The sequence below is a fragment of the Hemitrygon akajei genome, chromosome 2 (assembly GCF_048418815.1).
Source record: "Hemitrygon akajei chromosome 2, sHemAka1.3, whole genome shotgun sequence".
NCBI lineage: Eukaryota > Metazoa > Chordata > Chondrichthyes > Myliobatiformes > Dasyatidae > Hemitrygon > Hemitrygon akajei.
The window spans coordinates 14436515-14461066 of NC_133125.1; the positions used below are offsets into that span (position 1 = coordinate 14436515).

General features: G+C 43.5%; 1 protein-coding gene across 3 annotated transcripts in view; it reads left to right on the forward strand.

Moving 5' to 3' along the window:
* Positions 1–24552, forward strand: part of rhobtb3 (Rho related BTB domain containing 3) — a 99205-nt gene that overhangs the window by 12487 nt on the left and 62166 nt on the right. The gene's annotated exons all lie outside the window — the stretch shown is intronic.

Here is a 24552-nt window from a genome sequence, read left to right on the forward strand (position 1 = left end):
GAGACCATGATCACCCACGTCATATAACAGGGCACATAATGATAACTAGTGTTAACATTTGTTCTCCAACACACAGATCAGATGGTTATTTATGATGACATATCTTAATTAAGTTAATTTAAATATTTGGATCATAAATCTGCAAATTCTGGTTTAATAATTACTAACAAAATTGCGAACAAATATATGCTCAGTGGCCACTTTATTAGGTACCTCCTGTAACTGATAACGTGGTCTCTGAGTGTACGTTCGTGGTCTTCTGCTGCTGTAGTCCATCCATTTCAAGGTTTGACATGCGTGTTCACAGATGCTCTTTTGCGCATCACTGTTGTAATATAATATGTGGTAATTTGAGTTACTGTTGCCTTCCTGTCAGCTAGAACCAGGCTGGCCATTCTCCCCTGATCTCGCTCATTAACAAGGTATTTTCACCCACAGAACTGCCACTTCACTGGATGTTTTTTGTTTTTTTGAAACATTCTCTGTAAACTCTAGAGACTGTTGTGTATAAAAATCCCAGGAAATCGACAGTTTTCTGAGATACTCAAACCACCTTGTTTGTCTTGCACCAACAACCAATCTACGGTCGAAGTCAGATAGATCACATTTTTTCCCCATTCTGATGTTTAGGTCTGAACAACAACTGAACCGCTTCACTATGTCTGCATGCTTCTATGTTTTGAGTTGCTGCCAGATGATTGGATGATTAAATATTTCCATTAACGAGCAGGTATACCTAATAAAGTGGTGAAAGGAATCCTAACACTATGAAATTCCAATCACCAATGTTCTGCTCTATCTACTAAACGCCAAGCAGTATACTTCCTGAAAGTATATTTATTGTTTGAGTCATGTGAAATCAAGTACCTTGAACTCTCTTACTAACCTTTCACCAACTTCATGATTTGTACTGAGATTGCATGTAACTGAATGGCAAAACTCTAGTGCCTTATCTACCTCTCATCTTTAGTTTTAGCTGAATATGTTTTAAAAATAATCCATAATAATAGAAATAAACAATGCAACCACATTCAATGCTGCTCTTCTCTTAACATCCCAAATAAATTCACTATTGATCAGAACAAGTTTATTTACACCATGATAAAGTGATTAGTGAAAAACCGAGTAAAATTCCACATTCAAAGCACACTCAATGATCACTTTACTGAGTTAGGTACACTGGTACACCTGCTCATTAATTCAAATATCTAATCAGCCAATCATGTGGCACCAACTCAATGCATAAAAGGTTCAAAAGATTCAGTTGTTGTTCAGACTAAGTAGTAGAATGGGGTAAGAAATGTGTTCTAAGTGACTTTAACTGTGGAATGATTGGTACCAGATGGGGTGTTTAGTGTATTTTAGAAACTGCCAATTTCCTGGAATTTTCACACACAGCAGTCACTAAAGTTTATAGAGACTGGTCCACTAAACAAAAAACATCCATTTAGCGCCAGTTCTGTGAGCAAATACAGCTTGTTCATGAGAGAGGTCAGAGGAGAATGGCCAGACTGGTTCAAGCTGACAGGAAGGCAACAGTAACTCAAGTAACCACATAGATAATAAAGTATCTATCTATATTACCACAGTGGTGTTCAGAAGAGCATCTCTGAACACACAACACGTTGAACCTTGAAGTGGATAGGCTACTGCAGCGTAAGACATAGGGACAGAATTAGACCATTTAGCCCACTGAGTCTGCTCCACCAGGATCATGGCTGGTCCTGGATCCCACTCAACCCCATACACCAGCCTTCTCGCCATATCCTTTGATATCCGACCAATCAGGAAACTATCAACTTCTGCCTTACGTATACCCACAGACTTGGCCTCCATCACAGTCTGAGGCACAGCATTCCACAGATTTACTACACTCTAGCTAAAAAACATTCCTCCTTACCTCTGTTCTAAAGGGTCGCCCCTCACTTTTGAGGCTGCTGCCCTCTAGTTCTGGAATAGAAACATCCTCTCCACATTCACCCTATCTAATCCTTTCAACATTCGGTAGGTTTCAATGAGATCCCACCACATTTTCTAAATTCCAGTGAGCACAGGCCCTAAACTGTCAAACGCTCCTCATACGTTATCCCCTTCATTCCTGAAATACTCCTTGTGAACCTCCTCTGAACTCTCTCCAATGATAACACATCCTTTCTGAGATATGGGGCCCAAAACTGTTGACAATACTCCAAGTGTGACATGACTAGTGTCATATAAAGTCTCAGCATTATCTACTTGCTTTTATATTCTATTCCCCTTGAAATAAATGCCAACATTGCACTTGCCTTCTTTACCAGAGACTGGACCTGTAAATTAACCTTCTGGGAGTCTTGCGCGAAGACTCCCAAGTCCCCCTGCACCTCTGATGTTTGAATCTTCTCCCCATTTAGATAATAATCTGCACTATTTGTCCTTTTACCAAAATGTATTATCATACATTTCCAACACTGTATTCCACCTGCCATTTTTTTGGCCCATTCTTCCAATTTGTCTAAGTCCTGCTGAAATCGCATTGCCTCCTCAGCACTACCTACCCCTCCACCTATCTTCGTATCATCCGCAAAATTTGACACAAAGCCATCAATTCCATTATCTAAATCATTGACAAACAATGTGAAAAGCAGCGGTTCCAGTACTGACCCCTGAGGAACACCACTAGTTACTGACAGCCAACCAGAAAAGGCCACTTTTATTCCCATTTGCTGCCCCCCAGCCTGACAGCCATTCCATTATCCATGCCAGTGGCTTTACTGTAACTTCATAGGACTTTATCTTGATAAGCAGCCTCATGTGTGGCACCTTATCAAACGGCTTCTTAAATCCAAGTAAATGACACCTACTGCCTCTCCTTTGTCCACCCTGCTTGTTACTTCCTTGAAGAACTCTGATCAATTTGTCAGGCGGGATTTCCCTTTACAGAAACCATGCTGACTTTGACTTATTTTTTCATTAGTCTCCAAGTACCTCAAAATCTCCTTAATAATAAACTCCAACAGTTTCCCAACCACTGTGGTTAGACTAACTGGCCTATAATTTCGTTTCTTTTGCCTTCATCCCTTCTTAAAGAGTGAAGTGACATTTGCAATCCTCCAGTCCTCCAGGACCGTGCCAGAATAAAGTGATTCTTGTAAGATCATGACCAATGCATCCGTTATCTCTTCAGCAACCTCTCTCAGGGTTCTGGAATATAGTCCATCTGGTCCAGGTGACTTTTCCACCTTAAGACCTTTTAGTTTGCCTAGCACTTATTCATTTGTAATAGCAATGGCACTCACTCCTGCTCCCCGACACTCACAGACCTCTGGCACACTGCTAGTGTCTTCCACAGTGAAGACTGATGCAAAGTACCCATTACGTTCATCTGCCATGTACTCTTTATATAACTGAAAAAAAACATTTGGTATCCTGCTTTATATTATTGTCTAGTCTGCCTTCATATTTAACCTTTTCCCTTTCTATAGCTTTTTTAGTTGCCTTTTGTTGGATTTAAAAAGCTTCCTAACCATCTAACTTCCCACTCACTTTTCTACTTATATGCCCTTTTCTTGGCTTTTATGCAATCCTTAACTTCCTTTGTCAGCCACAGTTGCCTACTCCTGCTATTTGAAAACTTTTTCCTCTGCAGGAAATATCTGTCCTGCACCTTATGAACAGTCCCAGAAACTTCAACAATCTCTGTTCTGCCGTCATCCCCGCCAGTATTCTCCACCTGGGCAATCTCCTCTCTCATGCCTCTGTAATTCCCTATATTCCATTACGATACTGATACATCTGACTTGTGCTTCTCCCTCTCAAATTGTAGTGTGAATTCAATCATATTGTGATCACTGCCTCCTCAGAGTTCCTTTATGTTAAACTCCCTAATAAGATCTGGGTTTTTACACAACACCCGATCAAAGATAGATTGACCATGGACATACACTCAGTGGCCACTTTATTAGGTACAGGAGGTGGCTGGTAAAGTGGCTTCTGAGTGTATTGTTTATTTTCAATATAGCTTTCAAGAACAGAATATGACTGAAGATTTATAATATTCAGCAATATTTTTACTGATTAAATAAAAAATAAAAAATATTTTATTTTTACCATTCTGCATGGTACCCAGAATGCTCTGTGTCTTTATTTTTTATTCTCATCCCTTTATTTCAGGCATTCCTTTAAATAATTTTTGAATCTTTTTCTTTTGGAGTATTACATAGAACACTACAGCACAGAAACAAACCCTTCAGCCCTTCTGGTTTCAGCTAAGCTGTTCTTCTGCCTAATCCCATCAACCCACTCTCTGAACCCCATATGTGAAGCACCTACAGGAAAGATATGGCAAGAGGATGAAAATGGTGTGGAATTTTGATTCTGAGAAAATATCAGAGAGGGTTTTCATTAAAATGGAGAAGACAAATACGTGATGAGCTTTGATAACCCTTGATTACAGCTCTTGTTAAATCAGTAACTAGGAGGCAAGGCCACAACACCTTTAAAATATAGGTGTAGAAGTAGGCCATTTGGCCCATTGAGTTTATTTTGCCATTCACTCATGGCTGATTTATTTTCCCTCTCAACGCCATTCTCCTGCTTTCTCCCCCTGACCTTTGACACCCCTACTAATTAACTCATCAACTTCCACTTTCAATATACTCAATGTCTGGACCTCTACAGCCGTCTGGCAATGAATCCCACAGATTCACCACCCTCTGGCTAAAGGAATTTCCCTTTATCTCTGTTCTAAAGGGACATCCTTCTATTCTAAGGCTGTGCCTTCTGGTCCTTATCTCCCCCACTATAGGAAACATCCTGTCCACATCCACTCTATCTGGGCCTTTCAATATTCAGTAGCTTTCAATGAGTTCCCCCTCAGGCTTCTAAACTCCAGATAATACAGCCACAGAGCCACCAAACACTTATCATACGTTAACCCTTTCATTTCTGAGATCAGTCTCGTGAACCTCCTCAGAACCCTCCGGAGATTTATTCAGAAATTTATTTTTTCTTTTAATAAATCCTTTGAATAAATATTTCATAAATAAAATACAAGGGAGAATAAAGGCAATAACACTTAATAGATACAGCATTCATCCAGTTGGTATCAAGGACTGAGTGGTATTGTTCTTTGCTCAGTTGCGCTGTTGAATAGTGTAGTGCTGAATCTACAGAGTGCAGCAGACAGCCTGTTGAATGCTGTGGACAGTACTGGGTGGTGCTGACTGAGCTTGAAGTGTCAAATTAATCAATTTGAAAGCTGCTTAGAAATTCAGTACCTTTGAGGTAAATATGTCTTGTTATGTGTACGTAATCGTGCAAAAGCCTTAGGACATATATATGCTGTTGCTCGGGGTGCCTAAGACTTTTGCACAGTACTGTAAACATCAACGTGGCACGGAGAGTGAGTTTGTAAGTCTGGTGGAAGCAAACAATGTTGGGAACGGAGAGGGTGGAGCGCAGTGGGAGGGGTGTGGGACAGTAGGCAAAGAAGGAGTGTCACAGGTGGTGGGTTGAGGGGGTGGTCCAGGTGCAGACACACCCAGCCCTGAGGCACCAGGCAAGGACATTTCTTTCCAAATAATTGGCATATTGATCATTACAGAATGTCTCTCTGGCGCTTCCCGCTCCCTCCCCTCTCCCTTCCCCTTTTCCCAACCATGATTCTCCTTCCCTGTCACCTTCCCTCTCTCAGTCCACAATGAAGACTCATATCAGAATCAGGTTTATCATCACTTACATATGTCATGAAATTTTTTTGTTCCAGCAGAACAGAGCAATACATAAAATTACTACAGTACTGTGCAAAGTCTTGGGCACCTTAGTTGTATGTATATACCTAAGACCTTTTGCACAGTACAGTATATCCTGATGTACACATAGACATCATTATACACTGCACCTCCAGCGTTCATGTCATTCACAAATTTAACACTCATGCTTCCTATGTACACATGAAAATCATTAATATATGTATCAGAATCGTTTATTATCGCAGACACAGGGGATTCAGATGCTGGAAATCCAGAGCAACACACACAAAATGGTGGAGGAACTCAGCTGGTCAGGTAGTATTTATGGAAAAGAATAACCAGTCAATGGTTTGGGCCAAGACCCTTCATCAGGACTGGAAAGGAAGAGGGAAGAAGTGAAAATTCAACATCTGGTGTGAAATTTGTTGTTTTGAGGCAGTACAATACATAAAACCATTACTACAAGGTACAATAAGACACATAAAAGTAACGTAAAAAGAGAGCAAAGTAGTGAGGTAGAGTCCATGGCAGAGGGGGAAGAAGCTGTTCCTAAAGCTGTTCTGTAGTGAGATGCTGAAGATGTTCTATAGGTCAGTTGTGGAGAGCGCCCTCTTCTTTGTGGTGGCGTGTTGGGGAGGAAGCATTAAGAAGAGGGACGCCTCACGTCTTAATAAGCTGGTAAGGAAGGCGGGCTCTGTGGTGGGCAAAGTACTGGAGAGTTTAACATCGGTAGCTGAGCGAAGGGCGCTGAGTAGGCTACGGTCAATTATGGATAACTCTGAACATCCTCTACATAGCACCATCCAGAGACAGAGAAGCAGTTTCAGTGACAGGTTACTATCGATGCAATGCTCCTCCGACAGGATGAAGAGGTCAATACTCCCCAATGCCATTAGGCTTTACAATTCTACCGCCAGGACTTAAGAACTTTTTAAAAGCTATTATTAATGCTTTTTGAGATGGTGATTTAGATGCATATCATATTTTTTACTGAGTTAAGTATTGTATGTAATTAGTTTTGCTACAACAAGTGTATGGGACAGTGGAAAAAAAGTTGAATTTCCCCATGGGGATGAATAAAGTATCTATCTATCTATCTATCTATCTATCTATCTATCTAAAACATTCAGTGTGTGTCTTCAAGCTCCTGGACCTCCTGTGTGATGGTAATGATGAGAAAAGGGTGTGCCCAGGGTGGTGAGTTTCCTTAAAGATGGATGCTGCCTTCCTAAGGTGTCCTTGATGCTGGTGGAGTGTCTGTGATGGAGCTGGCTGAGTTTACAACTCTCTGCAGCTTTTTCCCATTCCGTGCATTACCCCTCCCTCCATACCAGACAGCGATGCCACCAATTAGAACGCTCTCCATAGAACATCTGCAGAACTTTGGTGACATATCTGACATTCTGAGATTCCACAAGAAATACAGCTGCTCATGTGCCTTCTTCATAAGTGCATCAAATGTTGATATGTTTTATATATCAAGGATATCCAGCAGCAATCCCTGTAATATGTCAATGGTAACCAATGGAAATGCATCCTTGCACAACACTCTGGCTTTTATCACCAAGCCCTTTTCAGATCCATTTGGCTAGATAGCTTTCTGGACAAGCCTACCATGCAAGACCTTATCAAATGCCTTACTGAAGTCCATATGGATAATGTGTATAATCCTGACTTCATCTATTTTCTTTGTTACCTTCTCAAAACACTCAAATCAGATCAGAGTTGGAGGAGTTCTCCTGCACAAAGCCATGCTGATTATCCCTGTCTTTCCAAGCATATTATTCCACGTTCCTTTGGATTTACTCCAGTAATTTCCCTCAACCCGACAGAAGGCTCAATACCCTTTCACTATCTGGCTCATCACTACTGTCCTTAAATAAGGGAACAATATTAACTTCCCTCAATCTTCTGACTATCGCCAGTGGCTAACAAATATGTAAAAATCTCCAGTTATCTCCCCCTCAGTTTCCCATAGCAACGTAGGATTGATATTATTAGATCCTGGAAAATTATCAATCCTCATGGAATCTAACACCTTCCTTTTCTTAATACTGACCTGCTCTGGATTATCCACGCACCCCCAACTGAACTCGTTATCTCCCACATCCTTCTCCTTGGTGAATGTACAGTACTATGCAAAAGTCTTTGGCACCCTAGATTTTTTACATGGTTTCAGATGGTATGGCCTCCACAGAGCCCTGTTCTCAACATCATCGAGCCTGTCTGGGATTACCTGGAGAGACAGAAGCAAGCGAGACAGCCAAAACCTGCAGAAGAACTGTGACAAGTTCTTCAAGATATTTGAACAAACCTACCAGCCAATTTTCTTTAAAACCTGCATGACGGTGTACCTAAGGGAATTGATACAGTTTTAAAGGCAAAGGGTAGTCACACCAAATATTGCTTTGATTTAGTTTGTAACTGTTTACTGCTCTTTAAGTAGTTTTTAAATATATTTCTAAACAATTAATTTCATTATCTTTGAAAGCATCTTTGCTTTATAGAACTTTTTTCACATGTGCCCAAGACTTTTGCACAATTTAGAATGGTGGTGAATATTCATAGCTTGGGTTGAGCCGTTGATGTTGTGGTGTTCACCAAGCTTGGCATCAGCTTGCAGACGTTTCATCTCCAGTCGAGGTGACATCGTCAGTGCGCAGTTGTTGGTGTTTCTCTCTGGGGGTGCTCACATTTATATACTGTTTGCTTGCCTCAGTCCTGATTGGCTACCCCTTCAGCTGATCTTTGAGTTCTCTTGCCTTGCATCTCTTTGGCTCTTGGGGATTTGTAGATGGCGTTTATTTTGATATGTCTGTTTACGGAGTTATCAGAAAACCACGCTTCTAAAAACCACTGCAGTGTCCCGGTTAAAGTCCTGTCCTTGGTCTTCATGTATGGAGATCAGAGAGAGTGGATCATGTCTCCGTACCGCCAGTTTGTATTCTAAGTGAGTTTAAGTCCTGCCTAATCGATGCAGTTGCAGTCTCCATGGGCGATTCTACACACCACATTGGTTTTGTCAGTTCCTTTACCTTGGTTCTAGAGACAAGCTTCCTTAAAGTAGCCGTTGGTTTATGAGCGATTGTGATGCCATGGAATTCGAGCAGACGAGCTGTCATTTCTGAGATATTCTTGATCTTAGAGCAAGGTTGCATGTTTCAATGTTTGTTGAGTAAAGTCTGCATGACTTTCTCCCTGTAGGAGAATGGACAAAGAAGTGGCAGATGGAATACAGTGGCAGGAAGTGTACGGTCATGCACTTTGGTAGAAGAAATGAAAGGGTTGACTATTTTCTAAATGGACAGAAAGTACAAAAATCTGGGGCGGAGGGGATTTGGGAGTCCTTGTGCAGGATTCCCTAAACATTAATTTGCAGGTTGAGTCTGTGGGGAGGAAGGCAAATTCAACGTTAGCATTAATTTTGAGAAGACTAGAATATAAAAGCAAGGATGTACTGTTGAGACTATATAAGGCACTGATAAGGCCTCACTTGGAGTATTGTGAGCAGTTTCAAAGGCACATTTAATGTTAGAGAAATGTATATAATATACATCCTGAAATGTTTTGGGCCCTTATCTTAGAAATTATGTGAAACTGGAGATGGTTCAAAGGAGGTTCATGAAAATGATTCCAAGATTAAACGGCTTGTCATATGAAGAGCGTTTGATAGCTGTGATAGATAGATAGATAGATAGATACTTTATTCATCCCCATGGGGAAATTCCAACTTTTTTCCAATGTCCCATACACTTGTTGTAGCAAAACTAATTACATACAATACTTAACTCAGTAAAAAAAAATATGATATGCATCTAAATCACTATCTCAAAAGCATTAATAATAGCTTTTAAAAAGTTCTTAAGTCCTGGCGGTAGAATTGTAAAGCCTAATGGCATTGGGGAGTATTGACCTCTTCATCCTGTCTGAGGAGCATTGCATCGATAGTAACCTGTCGCTGAAACTGCTTCTCTGTCTCTGGATGGTGCTATGTAGAGGATGTTCAGAGTTATCCATAATTGACCGTAGCCTACTCAGCGCCCTTCGCTCAGCTACCGATGTTAAACTCTCCAGTACTTTGCCCACGACAGAGCCCGCCTTCCTTACCAGCTTATTAAGATGTGAGGCATCCCTCTTCCTAATGCTTCCTCCCCAACACGCCACCACAAAGAAGAGGGCGCTCTCCACAACTGACCTATAGAACATCTTCAGCATCTCACCACAGACTTTGAATGACGCCAACCTTCTTAGGAAGTACAGTCGCCTCTGTGCCTTCCTGCACAAGGCATCTGTGTTGGCAGTCCAGTCTAGCTTCTCGTCTAACTGTACTCCCAGATACTTGTAGGTCTTAACCTGCTCCACACATTCTCCATTAATGATCACTGGCTCCATATGAGGCCTAGATCTCCTAAAGTCCACCACCATCTCCTTGGTCTTGGTGATATTGAGACGCAGGTAGTTTGAGTTGCACCATATCACAAAGTCCTGTATCAGTTTCCTATACTCCTCCTCCTGTCCATTCCTGACACATCCCACTATGGCCGTGTCATCAGCGAACTTCTGCACATGGCAGGACTCCGAGTTATATTGGAAGTCTGATGTGTACAGGGTGAACAGGACCGGAGAGAGTATGGTTCCCTGCGGCGCCCCTGTGCTGCTGACCACCGTGTCAGACCTACAGTCTCCCAACCTTTATTCACTGGAATTCAGAAGAATGAGAGGTGACCTCATTGAAACCTATTGAACGGTGAAAGGCCTTGATAGAGCAGATGTGGAAAGGATGTTTCCTATGGTGGGAGAGTCTAAGACCAGAGGACATAGGCTCAGAATAGACGGGTGTCCTTTTAGAACAGAGATGAGGAGGAATTTCTTTAGCCAGAGAGTGATGAATCTGTGGAATTAATTACCACAGATAGGTGTGGAGGCCAAATTTAAGGCAGGGGTTGAAAGATTCTTGATTGGTCAGGGCATGAAGTGATTCGGGGGGTGGGGGAGGTGCGAGGGGAATTCTGTGGGTAACTGTTAATCTGAAACAGTTTGAATAAGTGTTCCTTTTCCCTGGTCTGACGTTCGTTGGTGCTGCAGTGTGTTTGTGCTCCCATAACTAAGGTGCGAATGCAGGCTGGGTGGTTGCTGCGGTAGTTCAGTTCTTGGTCCGTGTGTATACCCTCCCAGTAGACGGATGTCTTCAATGCACTGTCTGCCCTTCTCATGACAAGTGCATTCAGGAATGCTCAGTACTGGGATGAGAGGTGTTCAGTTTGGACCTTGCCCCGCATGGCCACATTCCACGCATTGTTTACTCCTCTGGTTGACTCTAAAATTCTATTTTGTCCACGACAAAATAGAAGCTAAATTTTACAAGTAATTTGTTGTGAAATGCTTTGAAAGATGAGGAAGATGTGAAATGTATCCTATAATTACAAGGTCACCCATTCTTTTCTTTATTTGGAACAAAACTATCATTTTAGTAAGATGTATTTATCACATCAACTGCGGGAGGTAATTGGGACACACGAGACTGGAAATCCTGAGCAACACACACACAAAATGCTGGAGGAACTCAGCAAGTCAGGCAGCATCTGTGGAGGGGAATAAACTGTCAACGGTTTGCGCCAAGACCCTTCATCAGGACTGGAAAGGAAGAGGGAAGAAGGCAAAATAAGAAGTTGGGGGAGGGGAAGGAGGACAAGCTGGCAGGTGAGAGATCGGGCGATAGGTGATGGATCGGGCGATAGGTGATGGATCAGGCGATAGGTGGCAGAAAATTGTTTAGGCTTAGTACTTTATCACAGAAAATGCATCAATTCACCAGAGAGTAGACATGGTAAAAACAAACTGACAATATTAAGAATTTATTTTAATAAGGCTGTCAACATCCATGTGAAACAATTTTATAACCATATAACAATTACAGCACGGAAACAGGCTATCTCGGCCCTTCTAGTCTGTGCTGAACACTTACTCTCACCTAATCCCACTGACCCGCACTCAGCCCATAACCCTCCATTCCTTTCCTGTCCACATACCTATCCAAGTTTACTTTAAATGACAATACTGAACCTGCCTCTACCACTTCTACTGGAAGCTCGTTCCACACAGCTACCACTCTCTGAGTAAAGAAATTCCCCCTCGTGTTACCCTTAAACTTTTGACCCCTAACTCTCAACTCATGTCCTCTTGTTTGAATCTCCCCTACTTTCAATGGAAAAAGCCAACGTCAACTCGATCTATCCCCCTCATAATTTTAAATACCTCTATCAAGTCCCCCCTCAACCTTCTATGCTCCAAAGAATAAAGACCTAACTTGTTCAATCTTTCCGTGTAACTTAGGTGCTGAAACCCAGGTAACATTCTATTTTCAGGCAATTTTCTTTAACCGTACAGTCTGCGATGGAAGTAGTGTCTCAGATCAGAGAAAGAGCATTTGGAATGTATTGAGAACCTCAGGGTCATGAACCAGGAGGATACAGAAACCCACTAGATACACCTCACCTCACAAACTACCAACACATCTGCTCCATTCACTGCAGAAGAAATACTTAGAGAATAATTGGATAACAGGAGAAACCTTAATTTCTTGACCTGGAATCTGGTTTTATACAGTACTATGCAAAAATCAGGCACAAATATAGCTAGGGTGTCTGAGACTTTTGCACAGTGCTGTATTTGTCAATGTGGAGTGGAGAGCAAGTCTGGTGGGAGCAAAGGATGTTGGGAATGGTGAAGGTGGGAGGGGGTGGGGCAGATGGCAGATAAGGAGTACCAGGGACAGGGGGTGGCATGGGTGCAGACTCAGCTGGCCATGACGCATCAGGCAAGGTCATTTAATTCCATTTGATGACTTACTGATCCTTACAGGATGTCTCTCTGGTGATTCCTGCTCCCTCCCCTCTCCCGTCCCCTTTTCCCAACCATGATTCCTCTTTCCCTATTCCCTGAGTACTTAGGCAGTCAATTATTTTGTGTTTTATATTTGTAATTAATTTAGATCTATTTTCATTTTGACACGAAAGAGTCCTTTTCTGTTGATCAGTGTCAGAAAAGCCAAATTAAATCCAGTGTGGTTCAATGTTGTAAATCAATAAAACATGAAAACTTCCAAGGGGGGAGGGGGGTGAATACCTTTTATAGGCACAGTACGTGCCTAAGACTTTTACAACAGGACTGTCCATTTACTTTCTACAAAATCACACACGTAAGCAACTTGTATTTTGTTAGAAGAAGAATCTTTAGATCTCAGACTCCTGGTATTCCTAGATCCGTGCACAAATATGCATGCTAAGTTTGTGAAAGAACGATCAACAAGTAGCGAGGGGGAGTCTGGCTGTCCACTCCTCAAAGTGTTTGCAAGGTTCCCCATTGATCACTGACCCGAGCCCATATCCAACTGGCCTGTTCAGTTTGAACTTTAATGAGTATGCCTGGCTGTTTTGCCTGTGTATCCAGGTTTCTTTCATTCTAACATTTGGATGTAAATCCCTGAGTAAATGGTGCGGAAGCTGGAAGGAATTTGTAAAGTTGTGTTCAACTATTTGTGCGGAACAAGCTACTCTGAGGCACAAGGTTGATGGAGGCTTTTCATTCCAGTGCTTCACGATGTTATCGTGGCATGGGTGGGGTCAGTTCCAGCAGATCATCTTTGGCAGATTCAGATTCAGGCGTATTTATCACGTGTGTATCGAAACGTACAATACGGTGAGGTGCTCCGTCTGCGCTAACAACCAATACACCTGAAAATGTGCTGGGGCAGCCCCCAAGTGTCACCAGACATTCCAGCACTATTGCAGCAGGCCCACGGTGTTCGGCAGAGCAACGGAGAACACAAGAAAACTGGCCACACTAAGGGACAAACCAACAACCCATTCCTTCCTCCTACCCGCTGTCCCCCAACCCAGGCCAGCCGGCTTCAGCCTCACACCTCCAGTGGACTTTGCTTTTCGTGTATCCCTTTCCTGTTGATTTGGCATGGGCAATTAAAGTACTGAAGAAGTTCCGTATCTGCAATGTGTAGAAAAGAAAAAAAATGTCTGGAAACTTCCCACCGGCACACCGCCACAAACAAAAACCAGCAGTTCCCCTTAACAGTGACAGTGAATCAGCTGTATTGCCAAGATCGTATTAGCATTACAAGTAGAATCAGAATCGGGATTATTATCTCTGATGTATGCCAGGGAATTAGCTGTGTTGTAGCAGTACAGTGCAATACATTAAAAAAAATGAGATGGTACAGTAAGAAATAAAATTGGTCGTGCAACAAGAGAGCAAAATCGTGAAGTAGTGTTCACGGGTTCTTGGGAGTGTTCAAAAATTTGACAGTGGAAGGGGTGTTCCTAAAACATTGATTGTGTGTCTTGGAGCTTCTGTAACATCTCCCTGATGGCAGTAATGAGAAGTGAGCATGCCCTAGGCGATGGTGGCCCTTATTGATGGATGGTGCCTTCTTGAGGCATCATCTTTTGAAGATGTCCTCGATGCTGGGGATGGATGGTGGTGGAAACGATGCAGAGGCTCTGTATGAAGATCTGTGGCCGGATTATCGATAACAATGCCAGCATTATTGTCCCACATTGAGATATTGTATGCCTTCTGCCCTTGAACACCAGAGGCTTATGAAGATGGCAAACAGTATGGGATGATCATGAGGAAAATGGCCCTGCACTTCAATGCAAGGAAAACCTTATCATCTGAAATTGTTGCTAACTTGTTTCTTTTTGTGAGAGATACTTTAGGCTAAGGAATGAGCTTAACTCTCTTATTGTGGACCTATTTCAAAATTGCTAATGTAGGCTTGAAATATATGACATTTGTGAGCTATTTACCAGCATCTTCAAACAAAAAAGCACTTGTCTGCAGAAACTGGTGAGATGAATATAAATGTAATGTGTCTGTATTCTTAGTTGAGAACTTCGTCACTAAGCGTGACTTTCCCACGGGAAAGTATTCTTAAAAGCTTGTTTTCTTACAATACAGAGCCAGGACCACATATTTCTTCCAAACAGTTCTCCCAGAATAGAGAAAAAAAATTCTTCAATCCTATGGCACATGCATGCATTTTTTCAGACCATCCTAGGAAGTCTTCATGACAAGACTTTAATGAGTTTCTTGCACCTTCTGGGAAGACGTACAGATTGCTTTCTGTACATCTGGACCAGTAATGTATCCAGAGGCTAAGATTTCATAAGCAAGGGCATGGAAGACCTGTCACATTCTGCAGATGAGGCTTTGTGACTGATTTCTCTGCCTGTAGAAGTGAAGGTCGCTATCACCTCGAGCTTTCTACTATTTAGATTATTTCAGCCAATGATGACTGATCTGTGTCATATCTCAGAGCTTGCAGTTCACTGCTGCATGAAAAGCATCTCAAATGCTCTTTACATAACAATATAGAATTCGGATCTGTCTCTTCAAGTGGAAAGCAACAGGGAGTCTGGGTACATAGATTGTCCAGACCTCCATCACTTTACAGATGGTTGAGAGTAGTCCTATTGGATGGGCATTAGCTGGATTTATCTTGTCTTTTATGGATGGGAATTACCTGGTCAACATTCTGTGCCGTTGCCACATTAATGGGTATATTTAGGGCGGAGGTTGATGGGTTCTTGATCGGGAGAGACGGGGGGAAGTCAGGAGAATGATGTTGAGGAGGATGATGAAATAGCAGAGCAGACTCAATGGGTTGAAAGCCTAATTCTGCTCCTATGTCTTCTGGTCGTAATGGTTTCCTCAAGGTGTCGGAAGAGCATGAACTGAGGGAGGGTGGCAGTGGAAGGCAGGATGCCATGTCCTTGGGACATGACCTCAAGTGTACCTTTCCTACATTGGCACAATATTTTGTCCTTCAATGGCTTCCTGGTTCCTCAAGCATACTGGAGCGTTCTCCAGGTAACTCTGCATCACCTGGGACTGCAATAGAACTGGGTGTCCGCCTCCAGATCATTCTTCAAGCTCCAGTGTTTATTTGACTGTGTCCTCACTTCCCCTTTAAGAAGTGCAGGCATACCATGAACTACTGCAGGTTAGTATCATCTAGTGCATTAATTATCTACTTACGCCTTATCACCCCTACTGAGGCATGGGCTGCCAACAGCAGCTTGCCAGCGTCCTCTATCCTGAGCAGTCTTACATGTTGTCTCCCGGTGTAGCCCATCTTTGAAGATCCTTCTTCTCCCAGCAATGAGGTCTTTGGAGCTTCTGTAAGTGTTTCTGTAGCTCTGGATTTTTATGTGATGGGGTTGCTGAGCTGACAGAGCTATACTGTGGTAAAGTTTCGGTGATTTCGTTTTGTGTATAAAGTCCTCCACCAGACTTCAAACTGTACTTTGCTGTGTCTGTTAGCTGCAAAATCAGCTCTCACTGCTTCATTTTGATTTCATTTCACTTTACCAGTGATTTATTTCTCCCTCTGACTGTAAAAGGATTATCATGTTATTTTGAGTTGTTTCAAAAGGTGCAGAAATGCTTCCTCTCTTATTCTACAGGTGTTTCCTTTTATATAGCTTTGTCTCTCTTAAATTGTCCCTGAATTTGTATTTTGTTTCTGTTCCCTCAATGAATCTACCTGGCTCTTTAAGACCAAGATGTACATGAGCTAATTGAATACAACACTGTGCAAAAAGTCATAGAGCTTTACACGTGCTTAAGACTTTTGCACAGTACTGTAGGAGACGTGATCCATGTAACTCTTTAAATTCACATTCCTGCATGATGCCCAGAAGCCCCTTTTCTCCACATCCTCCCAATTGAACATTTTTCGAATATTAACAACGTCTTCTTCGTAAGCCCGTCACTACTACCGCCAACAGCAGTTCGCCGGAGTTCTCGTACTGGGCCAGTCTCTCAAATTGTCCCCAGATGTAGCTGATCTTTGAAGATCCTTCCTCTCCCAGGCACGAGGTCTTTGGGGTTTCCGTTGGCGTTTCTGTACCACTGGGTTTTTATGAGATAGGATTACTAGCCTCATGTTTGCCTCCTTTCACTGTCGGGCTTGGGACTGTCCATAGCGGAGTTTTCTGGTGCATGAAATTATCGGTGATTATTATTATTTATTTATTTATTGAGATGGAGTGTGGTGTCGGCCTTTCCGGCCCTTCGTGCCACACCACCCAGCAACTCCTGACGTAACCCTTGCCAAATCACGGGACCATTTCATTGACCAATTAACTGTCTATGGACTGTGGGAGGAAACCGGAGCACCTGGAGGAAACCCACACAGTCACGGGGAGAACGTACAAACTCCTAATGGGCAGCAGTGGGAATTGAACCTGGGTCACTGGTACTGTAAAGCGCTGTGCTCACCACTGCGCTACCATGCCATTCCATTAACGTGTTTATTAGGTTAAACACAATGACTGGCCATCTTGCTAAGGGGTTTCTCTCTGTTCACCCAACAAGGCAAGCTGACGTGTTTCTGTCATGCATCAGCCTTTCAGTGCATGATTTTGGGGGAAATGATCGAAGTGTCTGACCTTGGCTCTGTTTTATTCCCCCAGACGGCAGCACCTTGATTCCAGGGCAGTAAATGTTCATGCTATTCAGCAGCTTCTGTGCACTTACGCTTTGGTCCCAGATTTCATTCCACTGATTGCGGAGATAATGCTGCCCTATTCTCTCAGTGGCCACTTTATTAGGTGGAGGACTGGAACCCGGTTTGGTCTTCTGTTACTATAGTCCATCCATTTCAAGGTTCGACATGTTGTGCATTCACAGATGCTCTTCTGCACACCGCTGTTGGAACACGTGGTTACTTGAGTTACTGTTGCTTTTCTGTCAGCTTGAACCAGTCTGGATATTACGACCTCTCTCATTAACAAGGTGCTTCCGCCCACAGAACTGCTGCTCGCTGGATGTTTATGTTTTTCGAATCATTCTGTGTAAACTCCAGAGCAGCGGTTCCCAGCAGTCCATGGACCCCTCTGTTAACGGTCAGGGTCCATGGCATAAAAATGTTAGGCAGCTCTGCTCTGGAGACTGTTGTGCGTGAGAATCCCAGGAGATACTCAAACCACCCTGTCTGACACCAACAATCACTCCACGGTCAAAGTCACTTAGATCACATTTCTCCCCCATTCTGATGTTTGGTCTGAACAATAACTGAACCTCTTGACCATGTCGGCGTACTTTTATGCATTGATTTGCTGCCTCATGATTGGCTGATTAGATATTTACTGGTGTACCTAATAAAGTGGCTACTGAGGGAAGTGTGTGATACATACCAATCCAGGATGAATTTGTCAGCAGCAGGAGAATTCTACATCTCTGAACTTGACCGTGACTTTCCGAGATTAGATCTCCAGAGACCGTGCTCAGTAAGCATTGTCGTATTTCAGGCTGATATTTCTCACGGAGGAAGGGAGGCAGTGAGCCAGAGAAACTAGATGCAGAGGAAGGATGTGTGTGTGTCATTGTCTGCTATTGCTGAGTCATTTTGTGGTGGCAATTCATCCCCTAGGTTGACTGCACAATGACACCCCGTTCGTCCACCATTCAGATCGTGACACAAGCAAATTTGACATTTTCAATGTCATAGGACCAAAAGGAACGATGTTAGGTGGTACTTGGCTCAGTACATCCCTCCACTTTCTCTTTTTACCATTCCACGTTCTGTCTCCCCCCCTTTTAGCCCTTCCCTTCTCCTCACATGCCCATTACCTCCCTCTGGTGCCCCCCCCTTTCCCTTTCTTCCCACAGTCCACTCTCTTTTCCTACCAGATTCCTCCTTCTTCAGTCCTTTACCTGTTACACTTATCACCTCCCAGTTTCACACTTCACCTCCCCTCCCTCACCCACCCACCCACCATCCCCAACTCCTGGTCTGACCTATCACCTTTCACTCCTTCCCCCGCCTCCCCCACCACCTTCTTATTCTGACTTCGATCCCCTTTCCACTCCCAAAAAATCGACTGCTTACCCTCTCCCATAGATGCTGCCTGACTTGCTGAGTTCCTCCAGGTGTGTGTGTGTGTGTGTGTGTGTGTGTGTGTGTGTGTGTGTGTGTGTGTGTGTGTGTGTGTGTGTGTGTGTGTGTGTGTGTGTGTGTGTGTGTGTGTGTGTGTGTGTGTGTGTGTGTGTGTGTGTGTGTGTGTGTGTGTGTTACTCCAGGTTTTCAGCATCTGCAGGATCTCTTGTGTTTAAGCTTTCAACTTACTTTTGCTCAATTGTTGATCGTTTCAGTATTCCTGAACAAGCACAACAATATCGGCAAGATTACATTGATTCTGTATGCCAGGTCATATTTATTCATCTGATCAAGGCAATCAAGATGGAAACGTGAACCAATTAGTTTTGTGTGCTGCTGGTCTTTGGCTTGACAACTGCCCTCCTACCCCTACACGATGCTTGTCCAGCGACCATTGCTCGGCTGGCAGAGGACTCTCCTGTTACTGAAGTGATCAACCATCTCGCACCGTGGGACGCCACGGTAGCATAGCAGTTAGCACGATGCTACTACAAGAGGGCGTTAGAGTTCGGAATGCAGTCTGGTGTCCCGCCACCCCGTGAACACATAGGTTTGGTCCTGTTTCCTCCATCCTGATCAAAAAGGTGCTACAGTGCCTTTATTTCCTGCGGAGCATCAAGAAAGCTCACCTCTGTCCCAGGATACTGACGGACTTTTACCGCTGTACCATTGAGAGCATACTCACCAACTGCATCTCAGTGTGGTATGGTAATTGTCCTGTATCGGACCGCAAAGCACTCCAGCAGGTGGTGAAAACTGCCCAGCGGATTATCGGCACCCAATTGCCCACCATTGAGAACATCTACCATAAACACTGCCTGGGCAGGGTGAAAAGCATTATCAAGGGTGCATCTCACCCTAGCCATGGACTTTTTACTCTGTTCCCATCCGGTAGGCACCACAGGAGCCTCCGCTCCCACACCAGCAGGCACAGGAAGAGATTCTTCCCTGAGGCTGTGACCCTGCTGAACCTCCCATCACAGCGCTAAGCAGTATTGCACCCATATTGTACTGTCTCAGTACTTTTATATTTGTGTGCTGTAGCACTTACCTTTTATTCGCAGTTCTTTTGTAAATAACACTATTCTTTGCATTTCTGGTTAGATGTTAACTGCTTTTCATTTGGCTTTGTATCTGTACTCAGCACAACGACAATAAAGTGGAATCTGATCTAAACCACAGATATAACAATGATTAGACTAGGGTTAAAAAAGTGAGTTGCTGGGCAGTTTGGCTCATTGATCTGGAAGGACCTGCTCCACATTGTATCTCGAAATATAAAAACATTTTAAAAATTACCATTGGATTTTGTGAGGTCAATGACCTAGGCCCATCCACTTTCAGCTATTTCATTAATGACTTACCCAGTAGCATAAGATCAGAAGTGGGAATTCCGCTGATAATCTCTCAGCAATGAAGCAGTGTATACCTGTCTGTAACAAGACCCAGGCAATATTTAGACAAGGGTTGATTAGTAACTTTTTCAAATACCAGTTGTTATTTAACAGAGCAAGAATGTTTTTACTGAGTTATTACATGCTGGGCAGCTCAGAGCGCAGAAAGAACGAACCAGACCTGTTTACAGTGCGGGAGGACTGACCTGGACCTACTGGAGAGAAAAAGCATGTGGACTTAGAAGCCTGTGCCAAAGGAGCGAGCCCTACGTGCGTAGGAGGCCCAGTCGATTCACCACACGATCAATCTGCCGCATGCGCACTTGCACATTTTCACATTCGATCTGAAACGGTCATCAGGCAGTGATCATCTTCAGCGGGAAAGAGTCTGACCAGCTACCTTTAATATTTAGTGCCATTACTGTGGATAGTCCTCCACAACTGGCACTCAGGAGAATACGCTTACTCTGCCACTGGTAATGTACACTGACTACAGCTGCTCACGTAGATTAGTTTGGCAATGCCTCTCAACCCCATGATCTTTACCGCCAAGAAGGTATAAGAGACTACCCCTTAGTAACAATGATCAGAGAGAATCTGAGAAGTAACCTTTATTGCTTCAATTAAAGAGCACATGGGTTCACAGACTAACTAGCTGTGTGCACCCCTGCTGGAATTCGTTGACCCTCCATGAACAGTCAATGAAGAGAAAAGGTAATACCTGGGAAAGGAGTCTATACTGGCCAGGCATTCCTTGTCGTCCCCATTTCCATGTGTCCGTGGGGTCCTCTTCATCCATGATGGTTGTCTCTGGTTGCTGAGGACTCATCACTGTTCCTGACTCTTCTAATGTTCCTTATCAGTTGAACTGATGGATCTCCATCCCATTGGCTCAAGATCACCTGACCTACCTGGGTCATCTTCTTACTGGCTCTAGTCCAGGGCTACAACCAATGTTGTTTCATGGCTTCTGCCACCCAGCCTTGTTTTTTTTCAGCTCTGACTGGACAAACCAGTCAAAACTAGGCGATCCAGACATGGAGCCTAACAAGATGACAGATCACCTGTGCAGTAAGTCTTGCCTGAGAATGGTCTTGGGTTTAGCAGGTGATGACCTGAAGCTCCTTGAGTCCACATTCAATTGCTCTGATTCGGTTATCTGAGAGCAAGAATTAACTCAGAGTTCACCAGATGGGGGGGGGGGGGGGAACAAAGACAAATAGTTTTGCTGCTCACCCTGTCCTTGATTTATCCAAATCCACTAATTTGTAGACTGCAGTGCCTTCTGGCTAACAAAGCACAAGGGTTTCAGGCACCTGGGAGCATTGCCACACAGCGGCCACAGTCCTGGTGTGGAAATATTATATTACTCCGTTATTGCCATATGACATAAGTGCTGGCATTCCCTCTACAAAAGCGTAATAGGAGAACCATCACCAGAAGGACTGCGGCGGTTTAAATGCTGTGGTTCACCGCCACCTTCTTGAGGGCATTTATGGAGGGGTAATAAATGCTGGCCTGGCCAGTGATCAGCCACCCAGGGAAGGAGGTGCAGGGGCGGTGTGGAAGAGAACAGAGGCGCCAGGAATCTGTGCAGGACTTGGGGCTGGGCCCTGTAGGCCGGCTCACCCGTTGGTGCTGCTCTCCAGTGCTCGCTCCCTGGAAGACATTGCTGGATTACCTTCATCTGTGGCTGACTCAGCGCGAGATGAGGAACTGCTGCCTGCTTGTTCTTGCAGAAACGTGGCTTCAGAATGACATCGCGTGCATCATCACTCTTATGGCCACTCCACTCAGGGACTTGTGTTGATATTAATCTGTGACGCTATGAACTGTGCTTTGCACCTTTGACCCAATTTAGCTGTGTACATGTGTATGGTTGAATGACAATTAAACCTGAACTAGGTGCCCAGATCCTGATGAATAAGTAAATAATTATAAAATACTCTGACTCGCTGCATTCTTTCAGATGACAAACTCTTGGCATATTATCAGTTCAAAGTACTGTATACTAACAGCAAAATTCCTCTGTCAAATATAATTTGATTTAATAGTCTAAATAAAATTAAGCTGAATTTATTTAATTGAACTTGATGCTCCCACACTGCACGTCAATCACTATTGCATAAATTCAAGACTAACTTTATTTATGTTGATAGATTGAAGAGGCTGGGCTTGTTCTTGGAACAGAAGAGGTGATAAAGAGATCTAATAGAGGCGTCCTAACCAGTTGCGTCACTATCTGGGGTGACTGCACATGATCGGAAAAAGCCGTAGACGTTTGCAAACACAGGTAGCTCCATCATGGGCAGAAGTCTTCCTTCAAATAGCAATGCCTCAAAACTGTGGCATCTATAATTAGTGGCCCCCGTCACCCATAGCATGCTCATTGTTACCATCAGGGAGGAGGTTCAGGAGCCTGAAGTCTCACACTCAATGGTTCAGGAACAGCTTCTTTCCCTCTGCAATCAGATTTCTGAATGGACAATGAACCAGCCCACGTACACTACCTCACTACTTCTGCTATCTTTTTGCATATAAATATCCTCATTATCATTATGTGTGATCAAGTTAAGTCACTTTTTATTGTCATTTCGACCATAAACTGCTGGTACAGTACACAGAAAAAATGAAACAATGTTCCTCCAGGACCCTGGTACTACATGAAACAACACAAAACTACACTAGGCTATATGAGACAACATAAGGCTACACTAGACTATGTAAAACAACACATAAACTACACTCGACTACAGGACTACATAAAGTGCACAAAACAGTGCAGGACAGTACAATAATTAATAAACAAGACAATAGGCACAGTAGAGGACAAATTTCAATATAATAATAAATGATGTAGATGTCAGTCTAGACTCTGGGTATTGAGGAATCTGGTGGATTGGGGGAAGAAACTGTCGCACAGTCTGATCGTGAGAGCCCGAATGCTTCAGTACCTTTTGCCAGATGGCAGGAGGGAGAAGAGTTTGTACGAGGGGCATGTGGGGTCCTTCACAATTTGCGGGTGCAGCGTGTGCTGTAAATATTTGTAATGGTGGGAAGAGGGACCCCAATGATTTTCTCAGCTGATCTCACTATCCGCTGCAGAGTCTTGCGATCCGAGACCGTGCAATTCCCGAATCAGGCAGTGATGCAGCTGCTCAAGATGCTCTCAATACTACCTCTGTAGAATGTGATGAGGTTGGAGGGTGGGAGATGGACTTTTCTCAGCCTTCGCAGAAAGTAGAGACGCTGCTGGGCTTTCTTGGCTACGGAGCTGGTGTTGAGGGACCAGGTGAGATTCTCCGCCAGGTGAACACCAAGAGATTTGGTGCTCTTAACGATCTCAATGGAGGAGCCGTCAATGTTCAGCGGAGAGTGGTCTCTCCGTGCTCTCCTAAAGTCAACAACGATCTCTTTTGTTTTGTTCACATTCAGAGACAGGTTGTTGGCTCTGGACCACGTTGTATGATGTGGGTGATCATGGAGACCATGATTGCCCTTGGCAAATTTTTCGACTGAAGTGGTTTGCCATTGCCTTCTTCTGGGCAGTGTCTTTACAAGATGGGTGACCCCGGCCATTGTCGATACTTTTCAGAGATTGCCTGCCTGGCATCAGTGGTCGTATAACCAGGACTTGTGATATGGACCAGCTGCTCATGTGACCATCGATCACCTGATTCCATGTCTTCACATGAATCTGATGGGGCAGGGGGCTAAGTAGGTGATACACCTTGTCTAATGGTGTAGGCTTGTGGAGAGAAGGAGCACCTTATACTTCTGCTAGAGATGTATACATATATATATCTTATTGTAATTTATATACTTTTTAATGTATTGTACTGTACTGTTGCTGCAAAACAACAAATGTCATGACATGCTATGTCAGGGGTAATAAACCTGATTCTGATTTTATTTAACATCATTGAACATAGAAGAGGACAGCACAGTGCAGGCCCTTCAGCTCACAATGTTGTGACGACCTTTTAACCCACTCCAAGATCAATCTGACCCTTCCCTCCCACATGGCGCCCCATTTCTCCATCATCCAGGTGCCTTTTCCTTCACCAAGGTTTGCAGTAAGTGTCTTACATAATGTGTTGAACACATCCTTTTATTTTTTTGTAAAAATTAAGTATGAAATCACTGTCAGAAATCATACCGTTGTAAAGCCCTTTGAACAAACCTGCTTGCTGTCTTTCCACAGAACTAAGTAAACAAATTTGATCCTCAGTCTCCAATTTCAAAGTGTCTCAGATCTTGGAAGCTCACTCCAATGCTTTGTGCTTACTCACATGTGACATCACAACATTAAATAATGACATTGATCGGAATCACATGATAACAAGGTTCGAAAGCAGTTAGATCAATGAAAGGTAAAGACAGGGAGGAACAGTTCCCATTGCCCAGGGGAGCAGAGGGAAGGGTCACGAACCTTGGACATCCGATGAAGGTAATTGACTAAAGAGCTAAA